General features: G+C 47.8%; 1 pseudogene; it reads left to right on the forward strand.

Moving 5' to 3' along the window:
• Positions 1–6049: 6049 nt before the first annotated feature.
• On the forward strand, positions 6050–6168 carry LOC120912329 (annotated as a pseudogene).
• Positions 6169–13806: the final 7638 nt, after the last annotated feature.

The raw sequence follows: 13806 nt of genomic DNA on the forward strand, positions 1-13806 counted from the left end.
CATATTTGAAACCAGATGTGTAAAGATTAGGGGGGGCAAACACTTACTGTCTCAAATGTATAGATTAATCCTAGGGACACGGAGAAAAACAACACCATACTACATTAGAGACTGGGAAGGAGAGCTAAATCACAGGTTTACCACACAACAAATTAAAAAACGTATTGATTCCGCACACCATACTTCTGTAAGCTCACAGATTCAAGAGATGTCTTATAAATTTCTATCTAGGTGGTACAGAACCCCAGTAAGATTGGCACAGATGTATAGGCTTGCGGACAATAGGTGTTGGAGGGGATGTGGACAGGAGGGCACCCTACTCCACCTGTGGTGGTCATGCCCAAAGATTAGAGGATTTTGGCAAGAGATTGCCCCTTGGGTTGGAAGGCTATCTCGCGAGGAAATAGAACTAACACCTTTAAACTTCCTATTCCACGGGTCAGTGAGGTCCATGGGATCATATAAGGAGAGTATTACGCCTCATTTATTAAATGCGGCAAAATTATTAATACCTAGATTATGGAAACAGGATAAAAGGCCAACTCTTCTTGAATGGAAGAGAGAAGTGAATTTAATTATGGAGGCAGAAAGATGGATTTCTAGGGTTAAAGATAGAAAGGAAAAGTTTAGAGAAATATGGTCAGAATGGGAAAAATGCTCACTAGAGATTGAATAATTTAAGGAGCTGTAGGAAAATGTAAGTGGACAGCCTGTTGTGGGGGGGGGGGGTGGAGACTAATTTGTTTGTCCTTTTTCTTTTTCCTTTTTTTTTTTTTTTTTTTTTTTTTTTCTTTTTTTTTGTTTTTTTTTTTTTTTTGTTTTTGTGCTTTTAATAAGAATTCCTGTGCGGCACTGGGGGGGGGGGCACAGAGGGTGGGAAGGGGATATATTACTTAATAAGGTGTGTGTGTGTGTGTGTGTTTTTTTTTTCTCTCCAGGGTTTGTGTGTGGAATAGAGAAGGGAAGAAGGGTGGGATATAAAAAGTGGGGGGGGGGGGGGTAAGTCATTAGTGGTTTTATGGCCTTCTGGCGGCCTCAGATTTTAAACACTTGGTAAAAGTGTTTTTAGGGGATGGGTTGACAAGGAATAATGGGGAATAAGTTATAGAATGGCTTTTTAGAAGCCTCATATCCAAGGAGTCACAATTTTTTTTTTTTTTTTTGGTGTATGGAGGGGGGGGGGGGAGAGAGCCGCTGGGAATAAGTGAGGGTGGGGGGGATAATTTTTCTCCCCCTTTTTTTATTTTTTTTATTTTCCTCTCGTTATTTCCCCGGGGGGGGGGGGGGATGGGATACAGATAAGGATGTTTATTGTACAATGGTGTAATATAATGTAACATATTGTTGAATGGAAATGTTGAAAAATTAATAAAAATTTTGATAATAAAAAAAAAAAAACTTCCTTTACCCGCCTCCTCTGCAGCTATGCCGAAAGACACCCAGAAGGTTCCGCCTGCCAGTTTTCCGAGATCTCCTCTGACTCAGCAAGAACGATCTCGGCGTTATCATAATAGACTCTGCCTCTACTGTGGCGATGAAGGGCATTTCCTTCAGTCTTGTCCTCGAAGACACCGTAGGAGACCCTCTCCTCCATCTCAGATGGTTGCTTCTCCAAGCCTGGGCCAGAACCACACCTCACTACCAATTTCTCTCCAGTTTTCAGGGAAGATCCTTACTGTCCCCGCCATTGTGGATTCTGGGGCTTGTAGCTGTTTTGTAGACTCTTCCTTCGCTACCATGCATGAACTGCCATTGTGCGCCAAGAAAAACAGCTTTTTAGTTCATCTAGCGGATGGTTCAGGTATTAAATCGGGACCCGTCACTCTTGAGACTGCACTTATTCCCTGTTCCACGGCTTCTGGGCATCATGAACTCCTACGTCTGGATGTCATCACATCCCCTCTGTTCCCAGTTATCCTAGGGCAACCCTGGCTGAAGGCACACAGTCCTCTCATCAACTGGTCCTCTGGGGAGGTGTCTTTCTCTTCTGATTATTGCAAGAAACACTGTTTTCCTCACACGCCCAGCCCGGGTGAACCATTCCTCTGCATCACTGTGGATCCTGAGACTGCTAAACTTGTGCCTTCCGTCTATCATGAATACCTAGATGTTTTCAATAAAAAGAATGCCAACACTCTCCCTCCTCACAGACCATACGACTGTCCTATTGAACTGCTACCTGGCGCTGAGATTCCCTTTGGCAGAATTTATCCCCTTTCTGAACTTGAACTTGAGGAATTACAGAAGTATATCAACGAAAACCTTGACAAGGGTTTTATCCGGCCTTCTTCTTCCCCTGCCGGAGCGGGGATATTCTTTGTTGAAAAGAAAGATCACACGCTTCGGCCTTGTATTGATTATCGGGACTTAAATAAGGTTACCATTAAAAATCGATACCCTCTACCCCTCATCCCTGAGTTGTTTCAGAGACTGCGTGAAGCACGTGTTTTCTCCAAGTTGGATCTAAGAGGGGCATATAACCTGATCAGAATCAGAGAAGGGGATGAGTGGAAGACGGCCTTTAGGTCTCGTTTTGGTCACTTTGAGTACCTGGTTATGCCCTTTGGGCTTTGTAACGCGCCAGCGACCTTCCAGCACTTTGTGAACGATGTGTTTCGGGACTTTCTTGATGTGTTTACCATCGTTTACTTAGATGACATATTGGTCTTCTCCACTTCCATTGAGTGTCATCGAGTCCATGTTAAGAAGGTACTAGACAGACTAAGGAAACACCATCTTTATGCCAAAGCAGAAAAATGTGAGTTCGAGAAGTCCACCATTCAGTTCCTGGGTCTTGTTATCTCTGCGGATGGGATTGCTATGGACCCCCAAAAGGTCTCTGCAGTTCTCGAATGGCCAGCCCCGACTGATAAAAAATCTGTACAACGGTTTGTGGGATTCTCCAACTTTTACAGGAAATTCATCAAGAACTTTTCAGGTATCATATCTCCCATCACACAATTAACCAGATCACACACAACCTTCTCATGGACTTTAGAGGCTCAAGCTGCTTTTGAAAAATTGAAGGGCCTTTTTACTTCTGCACCCATCTTGAGACATCCTGATCCTGCTTTGCCCTATGTTCTTGAGGTTGATGCCTCCGAAATTGCTGTGGGAGCCATATTGTCTCAACGACTGGGGACAAAGTCCCTACTTCACCCTGTTGCCTTCTTTTCTAGGAAACTAAGTACCTCGGAAAGGAACTATGACGTTGGTGATCGGGAATTACTCGCTATTAAGTCTGCCCTGGAAGAATGGCGCTATCTTCTCGAAGGAGCGGCCCATCCTATTCTTGTGTTCACCGATCACAAAAATCTTGAATATTTAAGAACAGCCAAGAGACTAAGACCCCGCCAGGCTAGATGGGCTCTCTTTTTTGCAAGATTCTGCTTCCATATTACTTATCGGCCAGGGTCTAAGAACGGGAAGCCAGACGTCCTTTCCCGTATGTTCCTAGACACTGAGGTTCCTCCTGAACCTGATACCATTTTGCCTGCTAAAAATTTTCTTTTGTTACAGAGTGATCTCATCTCGCAAATCAAGTCAGCAGTCCAGAACCATCCTCCACCTCCGGAACTCCATCTTCAATGTAAGGAAGGGCTCTACTACCACGGTGAGCACATTTTTGTTCCTGAGCACCTACGAACGGCAGTTCTTTACATGTGCCATGACCATCCCTTGGCAGGGCACTTTGGAGCCTATAAGACCTCAAATTTGGTCCTGCGCTCCTTCTGGTGGCCCAACTTGTTGCAAAACTGCAGGGACTATGTTAAATCTTGCACAACGTGCCTTCGGAATAAGTCTGATAGGGCTAAGAATTGGGGCCTATTGGAACCCCTTCCTGTTCCTGACAAATTGTGGTCTATGATCTCTATGGACTTCATTGTCGAGTTACCCCCTTCCGAAGGGTTTACCACCATTTTTGTAATTGTGGATCGGCTATCCAAGATGGCCCACTTTGTGCCCCTGAAAGGTACCCCTTCTGCAGCGGAAACTGCCTCTTCCTTTATCAGAGAAGTTGTACGCCTACACGGCATTCCTGCTAACATCACCTCTGACCGTGGGGTGCAATTTACATCCCGATTTTGGAAGTCTCTATGTGAAGCTCTGGGCATTAAACACTGTTTGTCCTCTGCCTATCATCCTCAGACTAATGGGCAAACAGAGAGGACAAACCAGACTCTGGAGCAGTATCTGCGTTGTTTTTCATCATTCGCACAAGATGACTGGGCCTCTCTCTTGCCGTTAGCAGAGTTTGCATACAATAACTCTATTCATTCTGCAATCAAACAAACCCCTTTTTTTGCTAACTATGGGTTCCACCCATCCTTTTTGTCTGATGTTCCCCAGGAATCCTCAGTCCCAGCAGTACAGGATCGTCTGGACTTCTGGAGGTCCAACAACCAACTCTTGCAGGAAACCATCACTAAAGCCCAAGAAAGCAACAAAAGGTTCTTCGATAGGAGGAGGAGAGGTAACCTTGACCTTCAACCAGGGGATAAAGTGTTGCTTTCCACTGCAAATTTAAAGTTGGCTTGCCCCTCTAAGAAATTAGGACCCAGGTACATTGGCCCATTTCCTGTTAAGAAGAGGATTAATGCTGTTGCCTTTGAGCTTAGCCTGCCGGGAAGTTTGAGGATTCACCCAGTGTTTCCCGTCTCCCTCTTGAAACGATCCATTGCTAACCCCTTCCCTGATCGTGAACCCGAAGCCCCAGCCCCTGTGCTTGTCGAAGGAAACGAGGAATTTGTGGTCAAAACCGTTCTGGATTGCAGGAAGAGAAGGGGTCAAACCCAGTTTCTAATCAAATGGAAGGGCTACGGCCCGGAAGAAAATTCTTGGGAACCGGCTTCTAACATACATGCACCAAGATTGGTGCAAGCCTTTTTTCAACGCCACCCAGAAAAGAGAGCCCTGAGGGGCATCCAGAGGCTGCCCGTAAGGGGGGGGGGCAATGTAAGGAAAGGACGGAGTGTCAGGGAAATGTCCGTAGTAGAAGTACTGGCAATCTTGCCAGTAGAAGAAATGGCCATAGAAGAAGTACTGGCAATCTTGCCAGTAGAAGAAATGGCCATAGAAGAAGTACTGGCAATCTTGCCAGTAGATGAAATGGGAGCCATAGGCTCATCATGTGACAGGAAGATCCTTCCTGATGCCTATTTAAAGAGAGCTCTGACCATCAGGCAGTGCTGACTGGTCTTCAGCTTGTACCCTGATACCCTGAATCTTGCTGTTACCTTGCTGATCTCCTGTTGCTGAACCCGGCTTGCCCTGACCCCGTTCCTGAACTCTGTTATTCCCGGACTACCGGTTTCTGATCCTGGCTATTCACCTGACGCTGCTACCGCCTGCTGCTTGGTACCTCGCTGCCCGCCTTCCACTTGACCCGGCTTTCTGTATGACCCCCACATCTGCTTCCTGTGCTGAGCCCTGGCAACCCCCCAGTGTCTGCGACTTGCTCCTGCGACTTCCTGCTACAAGTCTTCCAGGAACTACGCCTTATCTGATATCCAGTGTCGCTGCTCCTGCGGAGTGCCTCCTACTCATCCCGGCTCGCACCTCCCGCTACTGCTGTCGGAGTCTTCATCTGCAGGCATTCGTGTTCCTCCTGTCCCTCGGTGTCCTCTGTTTCATCTCCAGCGGTGCCAGGGCGGGAGATACAAGAGAGGCCGACCTTGTCATCTCAGTCTCCCATCAGGTACGTGACAATACCCCAGTTCCAGAATATTTAACACATCGTTATAACTTAGGTTGGTAACCACATAGGGGTACCTATCACAGGTACAGCCTAATATTGTCTATGTGTTCATATTCACCTTGCACGGTTGCACACTTTACATCAGTGCAATAGAGGGTGTTAGATTCCTATCACCTGATTGCTCTTTTGTTATATAGAAATCCCCCTCAGGGTTTTCTCTTCCTTTTTTTTGGCGCTACATTTTTTTACATATTTTTCACGAAGCATCCACTTTGATATGTTGGCAGCCTGATTCACGTTACTATTTGGTTTGCGCATTATTGTATATATACTTATTCAGCGACAGTTATTGCCTACGGCCACATCACCCTGAAAGCGCCCGATCTCGTCTGATCTCGGAGGCTAAGCATGGTCGGGCCTGGTTATTACCTGGATGGGAGGCCGCCTGGGAATACCAGGTGCTGTAGGGTTTCTTTTATTTTTGTAGTGGAGTCCTTGAAGCCTTTTTTCTAGTCTTTCTTCCAAGCTATCTTCAAGAGAGTTAATGCCAGCTATGGTTATTGCCTACGGCCACATCACCCTGAAAGTGCCCGATCTCGTCTGATCTTGGAGGCTAAGCAGGGTCTGGCCTGGTTAGTACCTGGATGGGAGACTGCTTAGGTTACATCATTTCCGCGGAGGGGTTCTCCATGGACCCTGAGAAGGTTTCGGCAGTCTTACAGTGGCCTCAGCCCAGTGGTCCTCGTTCCCTGCAGTGCTTTTTGGGCTTCGCCAATTATTATCGGAAGTTCATTAGGGACTTCTCCATGCTGGCCAAGCCTCTCACGGATCTGACCAGGAAGGGCAGTAATTCCAAGAACGTCAGGGCAGATTCCTTATCACGTCAATACTCCGAGCTGTCCAGGGAGGAATCGATACCTACGGTCATACCTCCAAATCAGATCCTGGCCGCCATTCGCACCAGCCTGACCTCTCCCCTTGGAGAGCAGATTTTGTCGGCCCAATCTGGTGCTCCCTCTGGGAGACCCAACGGCAGATGTTTCGTGCCTGAGGAGTTGCGCACTCGGTTGTTGTGAACCTACCATTACTCCAAGACCGCGGGGCATCCTGGAAAGAATCAGCTGCCCTGGGCTGTTTCACGTTTGTTCTGGTGGCCTTCTCTACATTCTGACATTGCCGCATATGTAGCGGCATGCTCTGTTTGTGCCCAGAGTAAGTCCCCTCGGCACCTTCCGTTGGGCCTTCTACAACCCATTGCCACTGGGGAGCGCCCATGGTCACACCTTGGGATGGACTTCATTGTGGACCTTCCTGCATCCCGAGGCCATACGGTCATTCTCATGATTGTGGATCGGTTTTCCAAAATGTGCCACTGTGTTCCTCTCAAGAAATTACCCTCTGCACAAGAGTTGGCCACGGTTTTCGCCAGGGAGGTCTTCCGGTTGCACGGTTTGCCCAAGGAGATAGTGTCGGATCAGGGAAGTCAGTTTGTGTCCAGGTTCTGGCGCGCCTTTTGTTCCCAGTTGGGGATTCGACTCTCCTTCTCCTCGGCCTACCACCCTCAGTCCAATGGGGCCGCAGAACGGTCCAATCAGGCCCTGGAGCAATTTCTTCGTTGCTATGTCTCCGATCATCAAGACAATTGGGTTGACCTTCTGCCATGGGCTGAGTTTGCCAGGAACACAGCGGTTAACTCTTCCTCTGGGACGTCTCCCTTCATGGCCAATTATGGGTTCCAACCTGCCGTGTTACCGGAGTCATTCTCTCCCCAAGATATTCCGGCTGTAGAGGATCACCTTTCCGCTCTACGTGCTTCTTGGGTACAGATCCAGAGGTCCCTTGAGGTCTCTGCGCAGCGCCAGAAACTCCAGGCTGATCGCAGACGGGCGCCTGCTCCTTCCTACCAGGTCGAGACCGTGTATGGTTGTCCACTCGCAACCTCAACCTTCGAGTGCCCACTCCCAAGCTGGCTCCTTGCTTTGTTGGTCCCTTCCGAGTGCTTCGCAGGGTAAACCCGGTTGCCTATGCTCTTGCGCTCCCACCTGGCATGCGGATCTCCAACGTGTTTCACGTTTCCCTGTTGAAACCACTGGTGTGCAATCGCTTTACCTCCTCTGTTCCTCGGCCTCGTCCGGTCCAGGTGGGCGATCATGAGGAATATGAGGTGAGCGATATCCTGGACTCGCGCTTGGTCCGTGGTCGGTGCAGTTTTTGGTCCACTGGTGTGGTCATGGTCCAGAGGAGCGTTCCTGGGTTCCCTCCGCAGATGTCCATGCTCCTGTCTTGCTCCGAGCCTTCCACGCGCGCTTCCCCCAGAAACCGTTTTTTTGCGCCGCGGAGGAGGGGCCCTTGAGGGGGAGGTACTGTCATGGTCTTACCTCATCTGCAGGCTTCTTACTTCTGACATGTGCTGGTGGCCATTGCTTCCTGGGGTTTTTATAAACTCACCACACCCTGCGGCTCCTCCTTCCCACTGGGAGGAGCTGGATGCCTTGCATATATATATAGGAGGGCTGTTGCTGCATTTCCCTGCTTGGTCCTCTTGTATACACATGCTCCTGAGATTGTGCTGCTGCCCTTGGTTACCGACCCGGCTCCCACGGACGATCCTTCTGGCTCCTGATCCCTGGCTTCGTCTCACCACCTCTCTCTTGTTACGGACTCCGGCTTGGCTGACTCTCATCCCTGGCTATTGACCCTGGCTCCAGGGGAAGACTCTGCTGACTGTTTGTTCATCCGTTTGGACTTTAACCTTGCTGTTTGGTTTTTAATAAAGCCTTCCTATTTCATTTATCTGTTGTCGTACGTCTGATTCATGCTTCGGTGACAGATCCGCTCCCTGCCTCACACTCAAAGGTCCCGGACAGTTGCAGTCACGTCTCTGCACTCCTGCTCCACAAGTTGAGCCAGCCGGGAAACTGAAAGTGACGCGGCAGTGCCGAAAAAGCACTGCCCAATCACCCTCCGGTCCTGACTCCCGGCCAATAAAAAAGACAGGACAGGAGCCAGGGACAAATCAGCGGAGAGTGGGAGTGTGTTCGGGCGCACAGCTTGCACCCTGCACACGCCCTAAACACGGGCAAATCAGCTTCCCAGCTTGCAATCAGCTGATTGCAAGCTGGGAAGCTTCCCATAGACTGCCGTGTGTCTGGCGCCCGGACGCTCTTAAAGTGACCTTTTTCTTTTTTTGTCAAAAGTATGGATGGGCCGCCACTGTTCAGTAGGGAAATAGGTCTGTAACTGGAGCACAGAGAGGGGTCCTTGCCTTCCTTGGGGATCATCGTTATTTTGCGGCCTCCAATGCTTCGCAGAGAATCTCCCAATTAACGCAGATACCATTCATATAGGAGCACATCTTGGGGACCAAAATGTCGCTAAACTTCTTATAGTATGCTGTCGTCAGCCCGTCAGGACCTGGGCTTTTACCTGCAGGGGACTCCTTTAGGTTTTCCCATATTTCCGCTTCCGTAATGGGGCCTTCCAAGGTATTTATTTATCCGCTGGTATTTTTTTTAGGCCTATTTCTGTTAATAGTTTTTTAGTGTTATCTGACCTCAATTTAACTTTGTCTGGGGGGTCTCTTTGGGTTATCGAGTACAACTTCCCACAATATTCTTAGAATACTCTTGCAATTTCAGGGGTTGTGTATACCTTTCCAACATCACCCGTTTGTATACTTTAAATGAAGTTAGTTCTCAACTTTTTTTTTTAAACAGTTTAGATAGGTGTAACGGTCACCACCGTTTACGATATTCCATCCCATCAACCCACGACAGCTTATCCGACAGTCCGACAATCCAGCAGACACGATCCATATGGATTTCCCCAGAATAAACAAGACATATGCTCTGTTCTCTGGTTTCAAAATGTATGAATAACTTTAATGGTTCCTTAGCTTTCTTATATACAGTACAAGCATGTTACAGTAATCAAAGGAACAAACACACACTCCACCCACACATCACACAATGGGGCTTCAATCACATTCTTTTAGATAATGACATTCAGGTGGGTTAATTATCCCCCAGACGCCCTGTCTCCGACAAGTTCCCCTCACCTGTAAGGCCTTGTACACACGATCAGTCCAAACTGATGAAAACGGACTGATGGTCTGATGGACTGATGGTCTGATGGTCTGATGTGCCTACACACCATCAGTTCAAAATCCGATCGAGTCCAACGCGGTGACGTAAAACACAACGACGTGCTGAAAAAAATGAAGTTCAATGCTTCCATGCATGCGTCGACTTGATTCTGAGCATGCACAGGTTTTGAATCGATGCTTTTGCATACTAACCATCGGTTTTGACCGATCGGTCATCAGTCTATCAGTCCGATTTTAAAGCAAGTTCTAAAACTTTGGACTAAAGGACAAAAGTCTGATGGGCCTTACACACGGTAGGTTTGGACTGATGAAACTGAACCTCAGTTTGGACTGATCGTGTGTACAGGGCCTTACACAAAACACATTCCTTTACTAAACATAATTGACATGCTAATTCCCTACCCCTGAAAGGAGACATCAGACCTTTCAGACGTAATTAGTACAATGGACACAAACAGTATTAGCATCACACAATGGACAATGGAATGTCTTTCAGGAGCCTATTGACCTGTTGTGGGTCAGCATGAAATCACCTGAAATATGTCCAGATCTCCTGCAATACATGAATTATCAGTTATCACTCACCCTATGCCCAAGAGGGGCACAGGGTGACCCTAGACCCAAGAGTCATTAGTGACGCTGGCACAGGAGTACCCCCCATCCTTCAAAAGTCTCTGGGTGTCACGGGTCATTCCGTTACAATAGGTATTTTCCGGACAGATCACCCCATTGATACCTCTCTTTCTTAAGTCTATAGAGGGCCGTTCTATTTTCTTGTTCAACAAGTTCTCTTAATTCCTCTCTTTTTAGAAAACGGCACATTCTACTTTATGGTCCCCTGTTTGTGTCGCTGTTCAAGATCAAAGAATATTATTTCTCTTTTGCACTCCCTCTATTTTCAAGTTTATTGATACAGGGGCATGATCTGATAAGTTAACAATTCCTATATTCAAACTTGTCACTGCGTCCAATGACCTATGATCCACCAAAAATATGTTGATTCTTGAGTATGTCCCGTGTACAGCGGAATGGAATGTATACTCAAGTATTTTGGGGTGTTGTATTCTCCATACGTCCATCAGTTGATGTTGGTGTAATTTATTTTTAAGTGATTTCCATTGTGCATTCCCAGTCCACTGCACACGTGACCTACAATCGAAATCCAAACAGAGATTTAAATCCCCAGCCATAATTACCCCCCCTTTCTTAAAATCCATAAACTTCTCTATTGACAGATAACTTCTAAGCCTGAACAAACATCCCCCAAGTGTTCAGACTGGGTAATGTGAAGTCATTTATAACCATTCATGTAACCCTGTGTATATGTTGTGGTGGGGAGTGTACATCTGATCACCTTCACATTATCTGGGTATACAGAGTGCTAGGAGCTGGATTACATAGATCCAGGGTCGATCTGCCCTATAGGCTCACTATCAGGGCCGGCGCTACCACTAGGCGGATTAGGCGACCGCCTAGAGCGCACTGCAGCCTAAGGCGCTCCGCCGCTAGTTTTAAAATTACCGCACAGCACTGTCCTCCACACAGAGCTTCAAGCAGCACCGTGACCTAGGTAGACGAGACCCCCGTGCGGCTCGAGTTCTCCGCTCTGAGCCTGAAATCAGTGTCGCATGTCATGGATGGATAGGTCCCGGCTGCAACCCCTCCCACCCAGGGTGCTCCTCGCTGTGTGTGTATAATACACTAACGTCCTGTCACTGTGTGTGTGTGACCGTGCCCAGCATGCTCCACTCTAGGATGATTTCAGAATGAGCCCAGGCAGCAGCAGCCCCTCCCTTCTCCTCTCTCTGTCCTCACTGACTGTGTGTACAGCGTCCCCGCCCCCCCCCCCTCTCCTGGCCGTGTCAGTGTGGACTGGAGCTGCAGACATGGAGGATGCCCCGCAATGCATCATGGGATTACTGTGGCACCTGGCGGCAGCTCCCCGGGCTTGGGGGACAGGTGGAGCCTGGAAGAGGCACCATGCCACCGACACAGAGGTAGCAGGCAGGTACACAGCAGAGGCGATGTCATGTGAGTGAGGAACAGGCAGCCACCACAGGGTTCACCATTCAAGTTGGTGTGGTGAGTTACTAAAACTTTTGTACATTGTGTATGTGATGACAATATTTTTTTTTAAAATGTATGTGTATATTAAAATATCTACCCTTCTCCCCCCCCCCAGAGATTGATTTACATTGATTGGCACTGATGTAGCAACATTGATGGGTGCGGGTGAGGCTGTATTTAATAGGCGCGGGTGAGACTATTTGATGGGCACGGGTGAGACTATTTGATGGGCGCGGTTGAGACTGTATTTGATGGGCACGGTTGAGACTGTATTTAATGGGCACTGGTGAGACTGTATTTGATGGGCGCGGGTGAGGCTGTATTTGATGGGTGTGAGTGAGGCTGTATTTGGGCACAGGTGAGATGGAATTTGGGCGCTGGTGAGGCTATATTTGATGGGCACAGGTAAGACTGTATTTGATGGGCGATGGTGAGATGGCATTTGATGGGCACCGCTGAGACTGTATTTGATGGTCACAGGTGAGACTGTATATGATGGGTGAGATGGCATTTGGTGGGCATATGTGAAATGCAATTTGATGGGCGTGGGTGAGGCTGTATTTGATGGGCGTGGGTGAGGCTGCATTTGATGGGCGCGGGTGAGACTATTTGATGGGCACGGGTGAGACTATTTGATGGGCACGGGTGAGACTGTATTTGATGGGCACAGGTGAGATGGCATTTGATGGGCATAGGTGAGATGGAATTTGATGGGCATAGGTGAGATGGAATTTGATGGGCATAGGTGAGATGGAATTTGGGTGCTGGTGAGGCTATATTTGAGGTATACAGGTAAGACTGTATTTGATGGGCGATGGTGAAATGGCATTTGATGGGCACCGCTTAGACTGTATTTGATGGGCACAGGTAAGACTGTATTTGATGGGCGATGGTGAGATGTCATTTGATGGGCACCGCTTAGACTGTATTTGATGGGCACCGCTTAGACTGTATATGATGGGTGCTGGTGAGATGGCATTTGATGGGCATAGGTAAAATGCAATTTGATGGGCGTGGGTGAGGCTGTATTTGATGGGCATAGGTGAGACCAGGGTTTGACAAATTTGCTTGAAATCTAGGAGACAGCTAAAAAAGTTAGGAGCCAGAAAACGGGCCCGTCCCGCCAAGCTCGCACGCAGAAGTGAGCGCATACGTAAGTAGCGCCCGCATATGTAAACGGTGTTCAAACCATACATGTGAGGTATCACCGTGATCGTTGGAGCTAGAGCAATAATTCTAGCCCTAGACCTCCTCTGTAACTCAAAACATGCAACCTGTAGAATTTTTTTAACGTCGCCTATGGACTTGCGGATGCAATTTTGAAGCATGACATATTGGGTATCAATTTACTCGATGTAACATTATCTTTCACAATATAAAAAAAAATTGGGATGTACATGGGCAGGGCAAAGGGGGTGGAGCCAAGGGGGGCGGCAAAATTAGATTTCGCCTTGGGTGTCAAAAATCCTTGCACCAGCCCTGCTCACTATGCAAGCCGCTTAGGTCCATGCAAAGCTGCGGAGGGCCCCCCAAATTACTAGAGGCCCCGTCTGGTGAAAAGTCATTCGGCCCCTCACCCCGCTTCTCAACTCGCTGGCTGCATGGGAGAAGAGCTAAGAAGTCAGCATCCCCCGCTTCTCACTTTAATGTAAGATGTAATTTCTGACAGCAGAACACCCCCTCTCAATCTTTAATGTGACAACCCCTCTCCCCCCGCTTCTCAACTTTAATGTGACACGTCATTTTGCTTAGGGCCCCAGGGAGGTCAGGATCGGCACTGCATAGATCTGTACTTACATCTAGTAGTACTGTTGTATGAATTATTGTTGTATATGTTTTTAGTGGATGAGCATAAGATAAGGTGATCAGATTTTTATAATGAAATCCGGGGAAATTTTTTTTTTTTTTTACTTGTAATGCTGTCAATCAGCAACTC

This window comes from Rana temporaria, chromosome 8 (genome assembly GCF_905171775.1).
Source record: "Rana temporaria chromosome 8, aRanTem1.1, whole genome shotgun sequence".
Classification (NCBI taxonomy): Eukaryota; Metazoa; Chordata; class Amphibia; order Anura; family Ranidae; genus Rana; species Rana temporaria.